General features: G+C 45.9%; 3 non-coding genes and 1 pseudogene across 3 annotated transcripts; all 4 read right to left on the bottom strand.

Annotated features, from left to right (window-relative positions):
- Positions 1-3539: 3539 nt before the first annotated feature.
- On the bottom strand, positions 3540-3730 carry LOC142689042 (U2 spliceosomal RNA). The gene has a single exon (XR_012858067.1). It is a non-coding gene; the product is annotated as a U2 spliceosomal RNA (small nuclear RNA).
- A 1288-nt stretch (positions 3731-5018) lies between these two features.
- Positions 5019-5225, bottom strand: LOC142689165 (U2 spliceosomal RNA; annotated as a pseudogene).
- Positions 5226-11521: 6296 nt separating this feature from the next.
- On the bottom strand, positions 11522-11712 carry LOC142689159 (U2 spliceosomal RNA). Its single transcript, XR_012858151.1, has one exon. It is a non-coding gene; the product is annotated as a U2 spliceosomal RNA (small nuclear RNA).
- A 6300-nt stretch (positions 11713-18012) lies between these two features.
- On the bottom strand, positions 18013-18201 carry LOC142689116 (U2 spliceosomal RNA). Its single transcript, XR_012858124.1, has one exon. It is a non-coding gene; the product is annotated as a U2 spliceosomal RNA (small nuclear RNA).
- Positions 18202-21528: the final 3327 nt, after the last annotated feature.

Here is a 21528-nt window from a genome sequence, read left to right as displayed (position 1 = left end):
TAAAAGGCTCAGATGTGTTGATAAAAAGCGGTAAAATCTCCAGCATCCTCGCTCTTTCGTTCTTTTCTGGTGATCCGTAAAAATTTAAAAACTGCCACTTTACACCATCAATAAAAGCTTTAACCATTAAAATACGTCCTGGTAAGATTTCTTGAATAAAATCAATTAAAACGTTTCCCTTAAAAAGAATGGCGACCCCTGCTGATCTGGACTCGTTGGATCCAGACCAGACGGATGGACCATACTTCCAATCCTTTTTGTAATTTTCATATCTCATTGTATGGGGAATGCCGCACTCCTGCAGGAAAAATACAGAGGCTGCCAGGCAAGATAAAAAATTGAAGAGAGCAACCCTTCTCACTTTTGACTTGGCGCCCCTCACGTTGAGGGAGATTCCCATGAGCTCAGACATCGTGGAGAGTAAAAGCAAAATTCTGATTTTAAAATAATAAATAATAGGCGTACTTAAAATCAGATTGCTCCTCCACCAGCAATACCCGAAACCTCACTTGAACTCATGGCCCCGCCCTCATCCGACTCAACTGAAAAGAGGGACGAGGCAGGAGAAGAACTACTGTCGCTGAGAGCTGAGCCAGCAACACTCACCTCGTACACGGGGAGCCCAGACTCGCACAGCCTCACCTGGGTCTCTCTCGGTTGACCGACTGGGTCCATGTCTGGTGGGTCCCCCAAGGGCCCCGCCTCTCCCCCCTGGGCCCGTGAAGGCCGGTCTAGAGGGGGAGGTTGTGCGCATGGCGGGGTGTCCGATAATACGGAGGGAGCAGTGCCCGTCCTCCTCACCAGTGCAGGCGAGGAGGGGGTCCCAGGAGGAGCCACATCTTTCCGCACGGACGTATCCATCTGCTCCTCCCCTGTCTCCCTCCTACTGGCACGTTCTTGCTTCCCCTTTTTACGGGGACCCACCTGTACCCAGTCTTCTCCTTCCGAGTCGGTCTCTAGAGACCCAGGATTAGGAGCAGGCCCGGCACCGCCTGAGCAACCAGCCGTCTGGGATGCCACAGGTTCATCGATGGCCTGCTCCTTTTCTGCCTTCCTCTTGGCCTGCCGTTTTTCCTTCGCGCTGGGCTCATTTTTATCCCCTGAGGTCGCTGGCTGAGAGGCACCTGTTTTGGCTTCGGCTGGCCGTACCCTTGAAGCCCAGGTACCTCTCTGCTCTTTCGCCGCAACAGCTTGCTCTCCTCCTTGAGGACGGGACTGCTCTGCTGGTGGAGCACGTGGGGGCACCTCGGGTTGCTCATCTTCTTCGCCTCGGTACCTATGTGGACAAGCATAATAAAGATGACCAGTTTTTTGACAAAAATTACATTTTTTCTCTTCTGTACATTCCCTCATTGTGTGTTGTTTACTTCCACAGTTCCTGCAGGTGACATCGCAGTTAAAACTGGTATGTCCATAGGTACCGCAGGCCCTGCAGAAGTTTGGCATTCCTGAGAAATAGAGGTCGCCATTCACATTCCCAAGTTTAAAACGAGCAGGTGGTAGCTTCGTTTCTTGGGTGGAGGGGTCCTTTATTAGCGTAACAATAAATTTCCATTTGACGGTCCACACACCGCACTCGTTCATAACTCTCCCCAGCAGCTTAACGTTCTTAAAGTATGCAGCAAGAAACGCCGCCACTTCCTGATCTTTCACGTATGGGGAATACATTTTAATCACTACGAGTTTGGTTACTTCAAAAGCGTGTTCAATTACCTGGACTCCCAAGGCCATGAGTTCACCTTGTTGCCTCTCAGCTTTTCCCATGGCATCACGGAGGATTCCTTCTCCCATAAAGGTCACGTCGTACACTCCACGCCTTGGGTAGTCCTGGATCGCCAAAATCTCGTTCTTGTGGACCGCCAACCGCTTTTCCAAAATATCGTGGACAAGGAACTTGAGACCACGAGGACCGCCTCCACCCTCTGCCAAGATAAATCTTGCAGTATTCCTCAACCGGGCGTATACCGGCACCGCATCAGGTCCGCCTGCCATTTGCGTGGCCAGGTCGGTACCGCACAGCTTGCGCTGCGCCCTTTGGCTTTAAGGAGACACACCAAAGGGCTGGGGGGGGGGGATCGCAACTCGTTGCTCAGGACTAAGCCTCTCTCCCAAATAGCAGCACGGGGGTGAAGTCCAGGCGAACCTGGACGATCCCCCGAGGCCGAGAGAGAGGGTACCTGAGCACCTTCTGACTAAAAACCTCCTGTATAAATACACTTGGTCTTAGCCAAAAGGCCGAGAAGCGATAACCCGAGCGGCCCTTGCCTTGCCCGAGCCTGTCCCATACTGCTGTTCACCCCTTGCAGCGATTGATTCAGCCTACTCCTAGGCAATTCCATGGGGCCCTGCAGGCTCACACACATTTACAGCTACTAAGCGGGAGGGAGGTGAATAAAGGCCGGAGAGGAAGCTACACAGGATTTGCTTCTTTTGCTTGCACCACAATGCAGTGCTGAAAGAGGAGGAATCTACATAAAAACGCCTTCCTGGCAACGCCCAAATGCCCTCCTGCCATGCAGATAAACACTGGCAGCGGCAGCAAGTGCATGCCCACAGCCACCCCTTGTTCCTTCACACCTTGTATCAGCTTTAATCCAGTCCAGTGCTGCCTGCTGAGCAGCACTGACCAACACTGCCTGGGCCCAGGCTTTTATCTATCTCTGAGGCCCCATTATGATGTCAGAAAGCTGGCTCTGGAATCCTGAGGGCTCCACTATGACACGTGCAAAGTTCCGTCTGAACTTTATATAAGACGGTGAGGCTCAGTCAGTCACTCAGTGTTGCCTGAGAGGGCAACACTGCAACAGCCGGCCGCCAGGCTGTCTTTTTTTTGCACATTTATTTGCCTCCAGGAGGCCACAAGAGGGAGACAAGGGACTGCAAAATGGAAAATAAGCATCCACCAACTTTACAGACAACTTCTCCTTGCTCCTACAACCTCCATCCTTGCACAGTTTGTTATTCTTCCAGGTAACAAAGTAACAAATCCAAATTGCTGCTCTCTTTGTAGGCAAGCAAGGGTTTGTTGCAACTGCAATTCTTACTTCTTCTTGAAATGTAGGGACGACAGTACATTCCATCACATCCATCTAGTGTACACAGGTAGGTCCATTGTGGCGGGTAGGCGGCTGGCTGCTTTAATGGCTGTTTGCTGTTCCCCTACTCCACTCCACTCCACTATTTGACTGTGGTGCTGCATCAATCAGTGGCTGGCTCAGGTGCAGCTCTTTAACTTACCTAGGAGGGAGGGCGGAGAGAAGACAAGGAAGGTGAATGAGCTGTTCCAATGTGAAATGCCGGAAACACAGAAACACAGAAGACACACACACACACACACACACACACACACAACAAGAGGTGGCAATGTATTCATTAATTGCATTTAATAAATGAGCTCATTATCACACATGACTGTACAAATGCATTGTCCAACAGGTGTTGAAATAATGGGATTAAAAGGGGAGATCCCATCAGAAAGACAAAAACAATAGCAAACACAAATAGCACTTTTGGAATCTGATTTTAGTCAACACATAAGGGAAGGGTGCACCGGTCCTGGAAATACTGCAATACCAGGTCAATGCGTGGAGTGGACAGAGCAAGCTCTATTTCCATCTCCCTGTTCTAAAAATCCATTTAATATATGGTCCCCAGATAGGGGACGTATCAGATATTAAACTGATAAGAACAGATACTACACTTGATCTTAGCCAAAAGGCCGAGAAGCGATAACCCGAGCGGCCCTTGCCTTGCCCGAGCCTGTCCCATACTGCTGTTCACCCCTTGCAGCGATTGATTCAGCCTACTCCTAGGCAATTCCATGGGGCCCTGCAGGCTCACACACATTTACAGCTACTAAGCGGGAGGGAGGTGAATAAAGGCCGGAGAGGAAGCTACACAGGATTTGCTTCTTTTGCTTGCACCACAATGCAGTGCTGAAAGAGGAGGAATCTACATAAAAACGCCTTCCTGGCAACGCCCAAATGCCCTCCTGCCATGCAGATAAACACTGGCAGCGGCAGCAAGTGCATGCCCACAGCCACCCCTTGTTCCTTCACACCTTGTATCAGCTTTAATCCAGTCCAGTGCTGCCTGCTGAGCAGCACTGACCAACACTGCCTGGGCCCAGGCTTTTATCTATCTCTGAGGCCCCATTATGATGTCAGAAAGCTGGCTCTGGAATCCTGAGGGCTCCACTATGACACGTGCAAAGTTCCGTCTGAACTTTATATAAGACGGTGAGGCTCAGTCAGTCACTCAGTGTTGCCTGAGAGGGCAACACTGCAACAGCCGGCCGCCAGGCTGTCTTTTTTTTGCACATTTATTTGCCTCCAGGAGGCCACAAGAGGGAGACAAGGGACTGCAAAATGGAAAATAAGCATCCACCAACTTTACAGACAACTTCTCCTTGCTCCTACAACCTCCATCCTTGCACAGTTTGTTATTCTTCCAGGTAACAAAGTAACAAATCCAAATTGCTGCTCTCTTTGTAGGCAAGCAAGGGTTTGTTGCAACTGCAATTCTTACTTCTTCTTGAAATGTAGGGACGACAGTACATTCCATCACATCCATCTAGTGTACACAGGTAGGTCCATTGTGGCGGGTAGGCGGCTGGCTGCTTTAATGGCTGTTTGCTGTTCCCCTACTCCACTCCACTCCACTATTTGACTGTGGTGCTGCATCAATCAGTGGCTGGCTCAGGTGCAGCTCTTTAACTTACCTAGGAGGGAGGGCGGAGAGAAGACAAGGAAGGTGAATGAGCTGTTCCAATGTGAAATGCCGGAAACACAGAAACACAGAAGACACACACACACACACACACACACACAACAAGAGGTGGCAATGTATTCATTAATTGCATTTAATAAATGAGCTCATTATCACACATGACTGTACAAATGCATTGTCCAACAGGTGTTGAAATAATGGGATTAAAAGGGGAGATCCCATCAGAAAGACAAAAACAATAGCAAACACAAATAGCACTTTTGGAATCTGATTTTAGTCAACACATAAGGGAAGGGTGCACCGGTCCTGGAAATACTGCAATACCAGGTCAATGCGTGGAGTGGACAGAGCAAGCTCTATTTCCATCTCCCTGTTCTAAAAATCCATTTAATATATGGTCCCCAGATAGGGGACGTATCAGATATTAAACTGATAAGAACAGATTTTTTTTTTTTTTTTTTTATTAAACCATTCAGGTTTTTTTGAATAAAACCGAGAACTGTAGTTGTTCAAACCACCTCTCTATTTTTCAAAAAATCTCATCACTCTGGTTCATTATTTTATTTTTCCATCAAATACAAGATAAGTCAAACAAAATTCCTCAAACTAAATACCTCCATTTTAACATTCGCCATATCCCTTCCGCATCCATACCTTTTTCTAGATCCCATTTATAATAAAAATACAATTTAGCCAATACCATACTAACCACATCCTCCATCTCAAATACTTCTCTTTTATACACATTCAAATTCCTCGTATTCCACAATACCTCTTTCACACAAGTCAAAAAAATCCACAACACTCTATCCTTTTCACTACCCAAACTACACAAACCAAACAAGACAATTTCATACGTCAAACTCTTCAAACCAGTCAATTCTTCGCACAACCCACTCAACTTTTTCCAAACATCCTTTGCATGCTTACACGACCAAAACACATGACTCACATCCTCATCATCCCCACAACCTTCTCTCGGACACCTTTCAGATGCAACCAAACCTCTTCTTTTCTGCACACTCCTTACAGGCAACACTCCATGTACCGACATCCATAACAAATCTTTCTGCTTATTTGACACATCATACGTAACAATCTTCTTCCACACAGACTTAGACTCCATCGAATTCAAACCATTTACAGAACACATCACATTATTCATACACATACTTCTCACAACATTCTTTTCGCTCAAAAATCTCTCCATTCTTACATCCTCTAGCTGGAACTTTTTAATAAATTTTTCAACATACAAATACCACCCTGTGCACTGAAAAGCAATTGGTTTACATAAATTACGTTTTTCCCACCTTAGACGCTGAATCACCGTTCCAGCTAGATACTTCGACATTCTGGAAGCCTTGGATTCTTTAAATAAAAGCTCTACAAAAAACCGTACACAATTAATTCCAATGAAGATCTCCAAATTTGGGAAATCAAGGCCTCCATTTCGTCTGCTTTTCATTAGAATTTCTCTCTTTGCCTTCTCAATCCCGCTCCCCCATAAAAAAAGGAACAAAACTCTATTCACTTTTTTTAACATATCAACAGCAGGAGGAAAAACCAGAGCAACATATAAAATCATAGGTAGAATAATACTTTTGACAATTAAAACCTTCCCCGAAAAAGAAAGATCCCTCATTCTCCACATTTCCAACTTTCTCACAATCCTACCACCTAACTCATCCCAACTTTCTCTCCCTTTCAACTCATCATCAAACACAATACCCAAAATTTTCACACCATCCACCTGTTCCATATCAGAATCACTCACTCGCTCATTACTGAAAAAAAATTTAAATTTGCTCTTACCCCAATTTATTTTAAAAGCAGACGCAATACAAAACATGTTTACAATCAACTTCACTCTGGACATATCATACACAGAATCACACAATACACAAATATCATCCATATATCCCAAAGCTTTCACACGTTTTCCATCACACCCGGGCACCACCAAACCTTTCACAACCTTATCATTTCTAATCATTTGCAACAATGGTTCAATCGCACAAATAAATAGGATGGGAGACAACGGACAACCCTGTCGCACACCAGACATAATACTAAATGATTCGGAAAAAAACCCATTCACCTGCACACAACTCTTTGCATTCGCGTATAAATTCTTCAACAAACTCACAAACTGAACCGGAAAACCCATTCTCTCTAACACTTTAAACAAAAACACATGCGCCACACGATCAAACGCTTTCTCAAAATCTAACGCACACACAATCACCTTCTTATTCCGACCCTTACAATCCTCAAGCATATCCCGCACCAACGCCATATTCTCATGCAATTTCCTTTTTGGTACCGCACATACCTGATCCTCATCAATCACACACCCAATCACATTTCTCATACGATTCGCAATCAGCTTGGCAAAAATTTTATAATCCGTATTCAGCAAAGTAATTGGTCGCCAGTTTTCTAAACGCCTCTTATCTCCTTTTTTATGCAACAGAACTACCATACCCTTCTTCATCACATCACACATATTCGTCCCAGAAAACAACACTCTCATAACATCTATAACATCCTTCCCAATTATGTCCCAATATTTCCCATAGAACTCAGCTGGTATTCCATCGATCCCTGGAGACTTATTTTTAGCCATACTTCCCACCACATCCTTTATTTCACCATCCATAATCTCACCAAGCAAAACCTCACATTCACTTTCAGGAACAAAATTACACACAATATCCAGAAACTCCTCATCATCACCCAAATCACACTTCTTCACATCATACAGTTGTTTATAAAAATCAGACACCACATCAATCACATCCTTACCAAACACCTCTTTATCATCCTTATCCAGTAACACATTCATTCCACTTTTTCCACCACACATTTTTTTAAAGAAAAATCTAGTACATTTCTCGTGATTATCTCTAACCTCCACCTTAGACCTAAATATTATTTCTTTCCCTTTTTCTCGGAACCACTCCTTAATATCTTTTTTTGTTTTTTCCAAATCGTGTCTTACATCCATACCCAAATTTTTACATTGTTGAAGGAACGTCATCCGCATGTTAAAGCGTAAATATTGCAATCTTTTCCTTCTCGCTCTTCTATATCCTATCTGTCTAAAAAACCCACCAATCTTTTTTTTCACCCATACCCACCATTCACACACATTAGAGAAAGAACTTTTCTTTCTAGCCCAAAAACCATATTTTTTCCCAAACCTAGTTTTTACCCTTTCATCACACAGAAAACTGACATTCATCTTCCATACCCCTCTACCATAAAAGAAATTATTTATAACAAAAACCCCCAACAAACACTCGTGATCTGAAAACCACACTCTCTCCTGCGCATAATCTACACATTTCATTGCAGAGGTAGAAAAAAAGAAAAAATCCAGACGAGAATCCGTTCTTCCGTCATCGGCATGATAGGTAAATGGACCTGGTTTCCTGGTGACAGCGTCCTGCAAAGCAAAGTCCTGCAAAATTTTATTCCACAAAACTCCAGTGACATCCACATTAGACTCTGTGGACCCAGCTCGGGCCTGCTTCTCCAGGATACAGTTAATGTCACCAACAATAATGACAGGAACTTTACCGTGTAGAAAAAATTTTAAACTATCAAAAAGTGCCAACCTATCAGTTTTCACAGCATGGCCATAGATATTGATTAGCCTAAACTGCCACCCCTTATAGGCTAGTAACACGCAGACACATCTTCCTTCCTGTATAATTTGAGTCTGTTTGATGACAAACTCATTATTTTTGAAGAGGATACCAATTCCATCATTCCTATTTGTGGAAGAAAAAGACCAAATTGCTTCCCCAAACTTCCATTCTTCTTTCCTAGGCATTTTTGATAAACCACATTCTTGTACGCAAACAATGTCACTGCCCTTAGAGGCCAAAAAGTCCAGGACTGCAGCACGCTTGTGAGCAGAGGAGAACACCCGTACATTTTGTGAGACAATTTTTAATCTCAAAGACATGCGGGCATAGTATGGTTAGTGCAATGGAAAGCCATGAAGAACCAGAACATATCACGTCCCAGGGAAATACATCGCTCTTTCCAGATTCGCCACATTGACTTCACTGAGGAAACCTTCCCCAGGAGAGCTGGGTACTTCTGAGGCCACCTCAGATGACTTAGGGCTAGAACTAGAGTCACTGTCCAACAATGAGAAAGGATTTGCATGAGCCGAATCTTCCAACAAGCCTATCTTCAGTCTCTTCACCGCTTTTCCAGACTTCCCCCTTTTTGAGACAACTTTATGGAAGATTTCCGCACTAGTGGCACTAGGCATCCTGGCCTCCTTCTCGTCCTCCTCCGATATTGACCACTCCACTTTAGCTGAGTCTTCCATTTTTGACTCTGGGCTAGAAAAAGACAAAATTTGCATACTTGCACCATCATCAGGGGAAGCACACCCAATAGGTGGCGCTGTGTCTTCACCTTCCATAGGTATAACCCCAGGTGCTTCATCAACACTTTGCTCTGCAGGAGGGACCACACCCAACTCCATGCTGTTAGTATGTGAGGTTAGAACCTCTCCTAATACAGCTTTCCCTGGGTCCTGACAAGCAGACACAGAAACACTGCCAGCAGGCTCTGAAATTTCCTCAGAAGAGGCAGCAAGGGAACTTGTTGTTCTCACCTGTCTGCCCCATGTTCTTCTCTCTTGTCCTAAGAAAGGAAACACCTTTGGACATTTCCTACAGGTATGGCCAGGCAAACCACAAATATCACACCTGGATGGGGAAATACATGCACTAGCCTCATGTCCGGTTTCCTTGCAATTTCTGCAAACCTTGCCTTTACATGCATCTTTGGTATGCCCGTAGGAAAAACATGATCTGCAAAAGCATGGCATATCTTGGTAATACAGATACCCCTTATTACCACCAATTGAAAAATTAGCAGGAGGATTCATCACTCCTCCAATACAGCTGGAGTCAGGTTTCAGCCTGACCCAGTACTTGATATCACCATTGAAAACTCCCCATAGATTCTTCTGCTCCACACCACCTCTAACATGGGTACAGTAGTGAGCTAAAAAGGCCCTGACCAGCCTTCTATCCAGAAATGGGTTATACATGTGGATGGTAATACATTTCTCCACTGCTGAAAAAAGAGGTTGCACTTCAATAGATGTTAAAGCCTCATGCATGTGTTTCTCCTTGAGCAACTGAAAAACATTTAGACAGTAGGCGGCCTCAAAAAAGGATACATCATACGTAGCAATATTGCTGAAAGCTTGGATACAGAATACCTCTACCAACTTAACTCCAGCCAGGTCCAGAAGGATGTTCTCAATGATGTGCCCAGTATCCACTTCGTCTCTCCTCTGCTCATTTACCACAAAACGAATAGTATTCCGCACTGCTGCCATCTTGATATGGAATGCCCAACGGCACGGTGATCGCTCCCAAAAACGTCGGAGAGGACTCCACGAAAGACCGAACCCCCGGCCCAGACCAGGCAATAAACCTGATCTGAGCCAAAAGGCCGAGAAGCGATAACCCGAGCGGCCCTTGCCTTGCCCGAGCCTGTCCCATACTGCTGTTCACCCCTTGCAGCGATTGATTCAGCCTACTCCTAGGCAATTCCATGGGGCCCTGCAGGCTCACACACATTTACAGCTACTAAGCGGGAGGGAGGTGAATAAAGGCCGGAGAGGAAGCTACACAGGATTTGCTTCTTTTGCTTGCACCACAATGCAGTGCTGAAAGAGGAGGAATCTACATAAAAACGCCTTCCTGGCAACGCCCAAATGCCCTCCTGCCATGCAGATAAACACTGGCAGCGGCAGCAAGTGCATGCCCACAGCCACCCCTTGTTCCTTCACACCTTGTATCAGCTTTAATCCAGTCCAGTGCTGCCTGCTGAGCAGCACTGACCAACACTGCCTGGGCCCAGGCTTTTATCTATCTCTGAGGCCCCATTATGATGTCAGAAAGCTGGCTCTGGAATCCTGAGGGCTCCACTATGACACGTGCAAAGTTCCGTCTGAACTTTATATAAGACGGTGAGGCTCAGTCAGTCACTCAGTGTTGCCTGAGAGGGCAACACTGCAACAGCCGGCCGCCAGGCTGTCTTTTTTTTGCACATTTATTTGCCTCCAGGAGGCCACAAGAGGGAGACAAGGGACTGCAAAATGGAAAATAAGCATCCACCAACTTTACAGACAACTTCTCCTTGCTCCTACAACCTCCATCCTTGCACAGTTTGTTATTCTTCCAGGTAACAAAGTAACAAATCCAAATTGCTGCTCTCTTTGTAGGCAAGCAAGGGTTTGTTGCAACTGCAATTCTTACTTCTTCTTGAAATGTAGGGACGACAGTACATTCCATCACATCCATCTAGTGTACACAGGTAGGTCCATTGTGGCGGGTAGGCGGCTGGCTGCTTTAATGGCTGTTTGCTGTTCCCCTACTCCACTCCACTCCACTATTTGACTGTGGTGCTGCATCAATCAGTGGCTGGCTCAGGTGCAGCTCTTTAACTTACCTAGGAGGGAGGGCGGAGAGAAGACAAGGAAGGTGAATGAGCTGTTCCAATGTGAAATGCCGGAAACACAGAAACACAGAAGACACACACACACACACACACACACACAACAAGAGGTGGCAATGTATTCATTAATTGCATTTAATAAATGAGCTCATTATCACACATGACTGTACAAATGCATTGTCCAACAGGTGTTGAAATAATGGGATTAAAAGGGGAGATCCCATCAGAAAGACAAAAACAATAGCAAACACAAATAGCACTTTTGGAATCTGATTTTAGTCAACACATAAGGGAAGGGTGCACCGGTCCTGGAAATACTGCAATACCAGGTCAATGCGTGGAGTGGACAGAGCAAGCTCTATTTCCATCTCCCTGTTCTAAAAATCCATTTAATATATGGTCCCCAGATAGGGGACGTATCAGATATTAAACTGATAAGAACAGATTTTTTTTTTTTTTTTTTTTTTTTTTTTTTAAAACCATTCAGTTTAACTTAAAGCAACAGTACACAAACCATTTTGCATTTTAAGGCATAAGTTGCCTTAGTCGTACATCATCATGGCTATTTTATTCCAAACAATAATAATCAAGACACAGAAAGGATTGTGAAGAACAAAAATAAAACAGGAATAAATCTTATCAATTAGCTATATTTCACCAACCTCCTCCACTTCTTAAATTTCCATATCCCCTCTGCGTCTATACCACCACCGCACTGACTATCCCAACGATAGACTACGTATAGTCTTGACAAAACCATCCTCACACACTCACCAATGGGTACCCACTTATGTTTGAAAACACCTAAATTACGTACATCCCATAAGCTTTCCATTATACACACCATAATCAACCATAAAATCCTATCACTTACTCTGTTACAAGCCCCTATAGCAAACATCGCAACCTTCCAATCCACAAACTTCACCCCAGCTAACTCCTTACAGACGCCACCCATCCTCCTCCATACCTCATACGAATAATTGCAGTCCCAAAAAAGATGCCTAACAGTCTCCCGTGAATTACACCCAACCCTTGGACACACCTCAAATCTAACTAGCATTCTCCTCCTCTGCACATCTCTAACAGGCAATATATCATGCAACGCCATCCACACTATGTCCTTTTGTCTATTGGACATACCTCTCACGCCTAACTTCTTCCAAGTATCCACAACATCCTCTCCTCGCAAACCCACAATGTTACACACAACCTCATTCACACACAATCTTTTTAGCACAGCCTTCTTATCCAGAAACCCACCCATAGGCACTGCAATCAAATCATATTTCCTAATGAACCTTTCAATCACAACATACCATACCGGACATACATAAGCAACAGGCACAGTAGCGTCTCTCTTAAACCAATTTAACCCATAAAGCATCCAACCGGCCATATACCTTACCATATACGCACTCTTATTTCCTTTCCCCAAGAGCCCCACCACTGTTTTAATATAATTTAACCCAAGAAAGACCTCCACATTCGGAAAATCCAAACCTCCATTCTCACAAGACTTATAAACATACTCACGCTTCAACTTTTCCATTTGACTTCCCCACAGAAAGGTAAACACCATTTTCTCTGACTTTTTGATTTTCCTACTAGCGGAGGGAAAAATACTAGCCACAAAAACCAAAATAGGCAAAATCACTGTCTTAATTATCAACACCTTCCCTGATAAAGTCAGGTCTCTAAGTCTCCAAAAATTCAATTTCTTCTCAATCCTCTTGCCACATTCATCCCAACTCTCATTCCCTCTCAAGTCCTCATTAAACTGTATCCCCAACACTTTTACTGCACCCACTTCATTCCTCACTCCCTCCATACTTACCCTCCTATCCCCAAAGCACTTAAAGACACACTTATCCCAATTCACCTTAAAAGCTGATGCCCCACAAAAAAAATCCAACCATAATTTTGCTCTATTCAACCCAGCCATACAATCACTCATAACCACAACATCATCCATATAACCCAGAATTTTAACGTATTTACCTCCACTCCCTGGGATCAAAAAACCTTTCACCACTTTATCTTTTCTTACCAAACACATCAAACTTTCGATCACACAAATAAACAAAACTGGGGACATAGGGCACCCCTGTCTTACCCCAGATCTCACACATACTTTTGAACTTAAATTACCATTCACCAACACTTCACTTGACACATCCCTATACAAACACTTCACACCTTCCAAAAACCTCACTGGGAAGCCCATCCTAACAAGTACAGCAAACATAAACACATGCGACACTCTATCAAACGCCTTTTCGAAATCTAACGCAAGCATCATACACTTCTGTTTCCTACTCATACAGTCCCCAATCAAATCTCTCAGCAAAACCAAATTATCAGACATACTCCTACCTGGCACAGCACAGACTTGGTCTTCACCCACAACCTTTCCTACCACCTCACGCATACGATTAGCCAAAATTTTACTAAAACATTTATAATCCACATTCAGCAGTGAAATCGGTCTCCAATTACCCAAACACTTCTTATCCCCTTTCTTATAAATCAAAACAATCACACCCTCTTTCATAGACTCACACAAAACCCCCTTATCCCATATAAACTTACATACTTCCACCAAATCCAACCCTATTATCTCCCAGGCCTTCACATAAAATTCCACAGGAATGCCATCTTTACCAGGTGTTTTATTTTTCCCCGCACTCATTATCACTTTCTTTACTTCTTCAGACGTTACATCCTCATTCAACCCCACACAATCCTCCTCTCTAAGAACATTTTCCAAACCATTCAAAACTTCATCCATCAACCCGATATCAATCCACTTTTTGCCATATAGTTCTGAATAAAACGATTCCACCACTTTTAACACATCCATACCCACTATACGCTCCCCCTTCGCATTAACAATTTCATCCATATCATCTTTCTTACCACACATTTTCTTGAAAAAAAACCTTGTGCATTTTTCATTTTTATCTAAGAACTCCACTTTAGACCTAAAAATAATCTCCTTTCCCTTTCTTTCCAAAACTTGCTTTAACTCGTTCCTTGCCTCCTCTAGCAAATCACTCAAATCAATTCCCTTCTCACCCATCTTCCGCAACCATTCTATCCTAATATTCAATTCCTTATACTGGTTACGTTTCCTAGCAGCCTGCTTGTATCCCCATCTCACAAAAAAATTTTTAATCTGCCCTTTCATCCAATCCCACCATTTAAGCACATCCACAAAACTATCTTTTTCTCCCTTCCACACATCATACTTTCGTTTGAACTCATCCATCACTTCAACATCCTCCAATAATCTAGTATTCAACTTCCACACCCCTTTCCCAAAACAAAATTTACTACTTACCTCCACCCATACCCGTAAATATACATGGTCTGAAAAAGGTACCTCATTCTGAACCATCTTATTACACACTAAACCCTTAGATATGCAAATACGATCAATTCTTGACTCAATACCCCCTCTATCTGATTTATATGTTGGCGGTGGTGGTTTACCCAATGACAATTCGGCTGCATCTATAAAAGAAAAATCAGATATAAGTTGGTTAAGCTTTTTCCCAGTTACATCCAGACCATCCCCATCAAAAGAACAATTAAAGTCTCCCAAAAAAAAGGTAGGAATCCTTCCAGGTAAGAACAAACTTAGCTTTTCCAACAACGCCAGCCTTTTTGCTCTATCTATAGGACAATAAGTATTCACCACCCTAACCCTAACTCCCCTGCAACATACCACTGCAATTACACATCTACCTGTTTCCACCACTGTATAACTCTCCAGATCCATACCCATATTTCCTAATAGGATCCCCACCCCATCATTCTTATTGGAAGTAGATCCTGACCAGACATACTGCCCATATGGCCAATCCCCCTCCCCCAGTGACTCAGATATACCACACTCTTGCAGGCATATGATCTCTGCCCCAAGATTCCTAACATAGTCCAGCACAACAGCACGTCTAGGCTTTGATGTAATTTGCCTGACATTCAAGGATAAGACATTAAGTGTAATTTTGGGGTCCATATTTTGATCTTTTTCCGTAGATATCCACCAATACCCCACTGTTTAATCAGCCTACACCTCCTGGTGGCTGACAACCGGACACAAAGATAGCTTTGTCCACGTCTTCTCCTAAAAAAGGAAAGTCCTCAGGAAAGTGAGAAATGGGGTAGACTCCCCTATCCGGGCTCACTCCATCTTCACTCAGAGGAGACAACATGGTGCGAAGTCTCTTAGAAGATGAACCTCCTTCCTCCTCCTCAGAAGGCCTCACAAGTGCAGTTGAAAAGTCCCCTTGACCACCTTCACCTTGTTGTTCCACCAGAATTCCTTCCCAGGAAAAGACAGGCGATTTGGATATAGAACCATCCACTTCCCCATCACCTCTCAACCCAGTCAGGTCATCAGAGGGGTGAGGCAGGTCTTTCTCAACAGGTGCTACCTCCATTTCATCAGCCAGCGTATTTCCAGACCGATTTAACTCAAGGAGAGTCCCATCAGACACCAGGGCAGGCACCGACTCCTCAGTTCCCTGGGCAGCTGGGCCCTGAATCACATTAGACCTCATACTGCCAGGTTCACCTGCAACTACTTCCGCCAGAGTCCTAACCCTTCTGTTTTTAGCACGCTCTGGACAGTCTTTAAAGGCATGACCCACAATGCTGCACATGTTACACACAATTGGGTTTTTGCAATCCTTGGCCAGGTGACCGTCCTGATTACATTTGTTACAGGTAACACCTTCTTGCGTACAATCTTCGTGAACATGGCCATACCTTTTACATTTCCTGCAAAACACAGGAGGCTGGGGAAAAAATAAGTAGCCTTTGTCCCGGCCGATGGCAAAATTCCTAGGAGGGTATTTCACACCCAGAGGCCCTGAAGGATCCTCCTCAAATCTCACAAAAAATTTATGCTTCCCTGTCCAGAGGGACTCAGCATTTAACACCTGGTGAGAATAGCTGACGTAAGAGCAGTACTTCTTTAAGAAGGAAGTAATATCATCCACCATCACATAAGGATTGTACATCAAAACAACCAGTGGAACATCGTTGTTATATAAAACGGTGAAGATAAGTCCATCCAACCCAGGGTTTTGCAAGTTAGCATTAATCGCGGCATACAAGTTGTAACAAGCATTCAAACTTTTAAGAACCAAAGTGAAGCGATTACCTCTGGGATCTTGAAGACAAAGGATGTCGTTCCTACTCACGTTGAGGGTCTTGAAAATGACTTCATTCACCAGGTGTTTCAATGAAAAAAGGTCCTTCTTGTTCAAGGGTACGTCAATGCCAAATCCATTCTTGATCCGGGTTTCCCCGATCCCAGCGTATCGAAGCCTAGCTCCCATGATCGCTCGACAGTTGATCACCCAGCCTACCCCCTTATAGCAGCAGTTGGCTTAAGCCACCGAAGTGGCGATGCCAAAAGGCCAAGGGCATGACATGCTGACCTCCTCTTGACACGGGATCGTGCCAAAAGGCCGAGAAGCGATAACCCGAGCGGCCCTTGCCTTGCCCGAGCCTGTCCCATACTGCTGTTCACCCCTTGCAGCGATTGATTCAGCCTACTCCTAGGCAATTCCATGGGGCCCTGCAGGCTCACACACATTTACAGCTACTAAGCGGGAGGGAGGTGAATAAAGGCCGGAGAGGAAGCTACACAGGATTTGCTTCTTTTGCTTGCACCACAATGCAGTGCTGAAAGAGGAGGAATCTACATAAAAACGCCTTCCTGGCAACGCCCAAATGCCCTCCTGCCATGCAGATAAACACTGGCAGCGGCAGCAAGTGCATGCCCACAGCCACCCCTTGTTCCTTCACACCTTGTATCAGCTTTAATCCAGTCCAGTGCTGCCTGCTGAGCAGCACTGACCAACACTGCCTGGGCCCAGGCTTTTATCTATCTCTGAGGCCCCATTATGATGTCAGAAAGCTGGCTCTGGAATCCTGAGGGCTCCACTATGACACGTGCAAAGTTCCGTCTGAACTTTATATAAGACGGTGAGGCTCAGTCAGTCACTCAGTGTTGCCTGAGAGGGCAACACTGCAACAGCCGGCCGCCAGGCTGTCTTTTTTTTGCACATTTATTTGCCTCCAGGAGGCCACAAGAGGGAGACAAGGGACTGCAAAATGGAAAATAAGCATCCACCAACTTTACAGACAACTTCTCCTTGCTCCTACAACCTCCATCCTTGCACAGTTTGTTATTCTTCCAGGTAACAAAGTAACAAATCCAAATTGCTGCTCTCTTTGTAGGCAAGCAAGGGTTTGTTGCAACTGCAATTCTTACTTCTTCTTGAAATGTAGGGACGACAGTACATTCCATCACATCCATCTAGTGTACACAGGTAGGTCCATTGTGGCGGGTAGGCGGCTGGCTGCTTTAATGGCTGTTTGCTGTTCCCCTACTCCACTCCACTCCACTATTTGACTGTGGTGCTGCATCAATCAGTGGCTGGCTCAGGTGCAGCTCTTTAACTTACCTAGGAGGGAGGGCGGAGAGAAGACAAGGAAGGTGAATGAGCTGTTCCAATGTGAAATGCCGGAAACACAGAAACACAGAAGACACACACACACACACACACACACACAACAAGAGGTGGCAATGTATTCATTAATTGCATTTAATAAATGAGCTCATTATCACACATGACTGTACAAATGCATTGTCCAACAGGTGTTGAAATAATGGGATTAAAAGGGGAGATCCCATCAGAAAGACAAAAACAATAGCAAACACAAATAGCACTTTTGGAATCTGATTTTAGTCAACACATAAGGGAAGGGTGCACCGGTCCTGGAAATACTGCAATACCAGGTCAATGCGTGGAGTGGACAGAGCAAGCTCTATTTCCATCTCCCTGTTCTAAAAATCCATTTAATATATGGTCCCCAGATAGGGGACGTATCAGATATTAAACTGATAAGAACAGATTTTTTTGATTGAAAATTGCTTTATTGACAATCAATCGTCATCATACAAACATTACTGCGACGCAGCGCAAGCCATGAAGCAGTAAATAATAAATAATAACAGTCGTCAAACATAACATGACAGTATAATACACAGTACAGGCTAGCCTATGCTATACATTACACCACATGCTACACTAACATTCTTGCATTCACTAACGCCAAACAACAAAGCATTACAGACAAGTGATGGGATAGGGGAGTGGGTAGGAGGGGATAGGGAAGGGGGAAATCACAGGCCCGAAGCTTTATTGAAAGACAACACACAAGAAGGGAGAGTGGGGGGAAGGGGAGTATCAGTCCTCTTCCTCATCGACGTCCGGGCTGTCCCAGGTGGAATAGTCTCTGAGCAGGCTGTGGATCAGCCTGCGGCAGTCCTGGACGGACACACTCTCTCTCCGCAAAATCAGACGGTTCCTGGCAAACCATATAGCGTCCTTAAAGCAGTTCATAAGGCGCCAGGCTTCCTGGATTGCTCCATCCGTGGTATTCCCAGGAAATAGTCCATAAAGTACCGAGCGGTACGACAGTCTGTTCCTGGGTACTGAGTCCTTGAGTTCATGTTCCAAGGCTTTCAACAGACCCTGTGCAAAGGGGCACTGCCAGAAAATGTGCAAAGATGTTTCCTCCGTGAAGGGGCACCTGGGGCAGTACCGGGTCTTGCACAGGTTGCGGGCATGCATGAATGACCTAAGAGGCAGTCCTCCCTGGATGGCCATCCATGAAATGTCCTTGTGCCCGTTGGTCAACCTGCCAGATGACACGTTAGTCCAAACAGTCTCCAACGTGTCGGCATGAAGCCCTGGAACAGACTCCAGTGAGTCCTTTGCTCTGATGTGCTTGTGGATCGTCTTAGGTTTCCACAAGTCGGGCTTAAGACCCTCCAGTTGATGCTCCCTCACAAACCGGACGACATCTCCGTAGAACCAGGGAGCGTGCCAGTTGTAAGGGAAGGAGCTGTCCCACTTGTCCCAGCCAAAACCTCGCCAGAGGGGAAGGAGGAAGTAGCGGGACATGGCCTTGCCCGCAGAGCCGTTTGCTGTCCTCAGAGTCCTACGAACACAGTCACATACAAAAGCGATCCGCAGCAGAGTGGGAATGTCGGGTATACCCTTCCCACCTTTGCGGGGCTCCTTGTACATAACAGTCCGCTTTACTCTGTCCATTTTCGAGCCCCAGATGAAGCGAAACACAGTCCTGGTAATGGCCCTCGAGACGGTGGCAAGAGGGGGCCATGCCTGTGCAGTGTATTGTAGCACAGGCAAGACTTCGTTACGCAGGACCATTGCTTTGCCCTCAATAGTGAGTTGTCTGAGGCTCCACAGTCCGATCCTTTGGTTGACTTTGGCCAAGCGTTCTTCCCACGACTTTAGGGCTGCACCTTCCTTACCGAACCAGACTCCCAGAATTTTGATGAAGTCCGGCTTGATAGTAAACGGGAAGGAGGCAGGAGAAGGCAGGTACCACTTTCCGAAGAGCATGGCTTCCGACTTCCCGCAGTTGACTTTTGCCCCTGAAGCGCGTCCGAACTCCTCGCAGGTCTGGACGAGTGCAGTCACCGAACTCTGGTCAGCGCAGAAGACGGTCACGTCGTCCATGTACAGCGAGCATTTGACCTCGAAGTGTCCTGGACCTGGTGCGGTGATCCCTCTGATCTCTCCATTCTGCCGGATAGCCTCTGCGAAGAGCTCTATAACACAAACAAAAAGGAGAGGTGAAAGAGGACAGCCTTGTCTAACCCCCGACGATACAGGAAAGGGGTCAGTCTTCCAGCCGTTCACCAGCACCGAGCTGTAAATGTCGCAATACATCAGGTTAACATACAAACAGAACAACCTGCCAAGCCGCAGCCTACGCAGAGCCTTACCCATGAATTCGTGAGAGACCCGGTCAAAAGCCTTCTCCTGATCCAGACTGACCAGGGCCGCGTGTGTACGGCGGCTTTGCATGTAATGCACCGTGTCCCTCACCAGGGCAAGACTGTCGGCCACCCTACGGCCAGGAATGCCGCAGGTTTGGTCCGATCCGATGATCCGTCCGATGACAACCTTCAGTCTGTTGGCCAATACTTTGGCGAGGATCTTGTAGTCCACGTTCAGGAGAGAGATGGGACGCCAGTTTTTCAGGTCACATCTCTCCCCCTTCCGCTTATACAAGATCGTGATCATGCCTTCTCTCAAGGACGGTGGCATTCTACCCTCCACCACCATCTCCTCATAGAGCTCCAGCAGGTCCGGACAGATCAAGTCCCCCAGCGCTACATAGAGCTCTGCTGGGAGACCATCACTGCCCGGGGTCCTGCCGGGTCTGAAGGATTTAGCGGCAGAGAGCAGTTCCTCCACCGTCAGGGGTACATCCATAGCCTCCGTACCTGCAGGATCAAGATGATTAGTGATACCTGACAGGAATTTATCGGCGGCTTCGGGGTCAGTGGTTTTCCGGGAGTAGAGGCTTCGGTAGTAGTCTGTGACGACTCCCATCACCTCCTTCTTCCCAGAATGCATGTTTCCGGTCTCATCTCGAAGTTCCTTCAGGGGCGTGTGGCCGGCATGGAGTTTCCTGAAAAAGAACGAGTTACATTTCTCACCCTTCTCCAGGTTCTCCACCTTGGAACGAAAGACAATTCGCTTGGATTCCTCCTCAAAGTGCCTTTTCAGGCCCTTTTTGGCTTCCTCCAGCTCCTTCCTGACGTCCCAGCCGCATTGAAGGAGGTCTTGCAGGGATCGCAGCTGACGCTGCATCTCTCTGAAGTCTCTCTTCCTCTCACACGCCTGTTGACGACTTTTTGCCTGAAAGAAACAACGAAATTCAACTTTAACATATTCCCACCAGTCACAGGTTTTGTCAAAGAAAACTTTATCATTCCTCCAAACAATATAGGCGTCTCTAAGCTCCGCCAGTACCTCCTCTCTTTCCAGCAGGGCACAATTCAGCTTCCAGGAGCCAGGGCCGGGAGGAAAACCGTGGCCGATGGCACCCTGGAAGAGAATGGCCCTGTGGTCAGAGAAGAAGCAGGGGATCATGGAGTGCCCATGCTGCTTGACTGCCCGGGAGGTGAACACAAAGTCAATCCGAGAACGAAGTGAGCCATCGGGTCGGCTCCATGAATAGTTCACAGAGCCGATCCCCATGGAGCCCACCACGTCCTGCAAGGATGCTTCGGTTACCATCTCGATAAGCAGTTTGGAACTGACATCCAGCTTGATTGAAGTGCCGGAACTTCGTCCATCCTCTTCGATGGGGCAGTTGAAGTCCCCGGCCATCACCACTGCCCTAGTGGTGGCGAGCTGGGTCCGCAGGGTCTGGAATAGTTCCAGGCGCTCA

The sequence above is a fragment of the Rhinoderma darwinii genome (assembly GCF_050947455.1).
Source record: "Rhinoderma darwinii isolate aRhiDar2 chromosome 5 unlocalized genomic scaffold, aRhiDar2.hap1 SUPER_5_unloc_28, whole genome shotgun sequence".
NCBI lineage: Eukaryota > Metazoa > Chordata > Amphibia > Anura > Rhinodermatidae > Rhinoderma > Rhinoderma darwinii.
The sequence above is the reverse complement of the archived record's forward strand: the minus strand, read 5'-3'. Positions and strand labels throughout refer to the sequence as shown.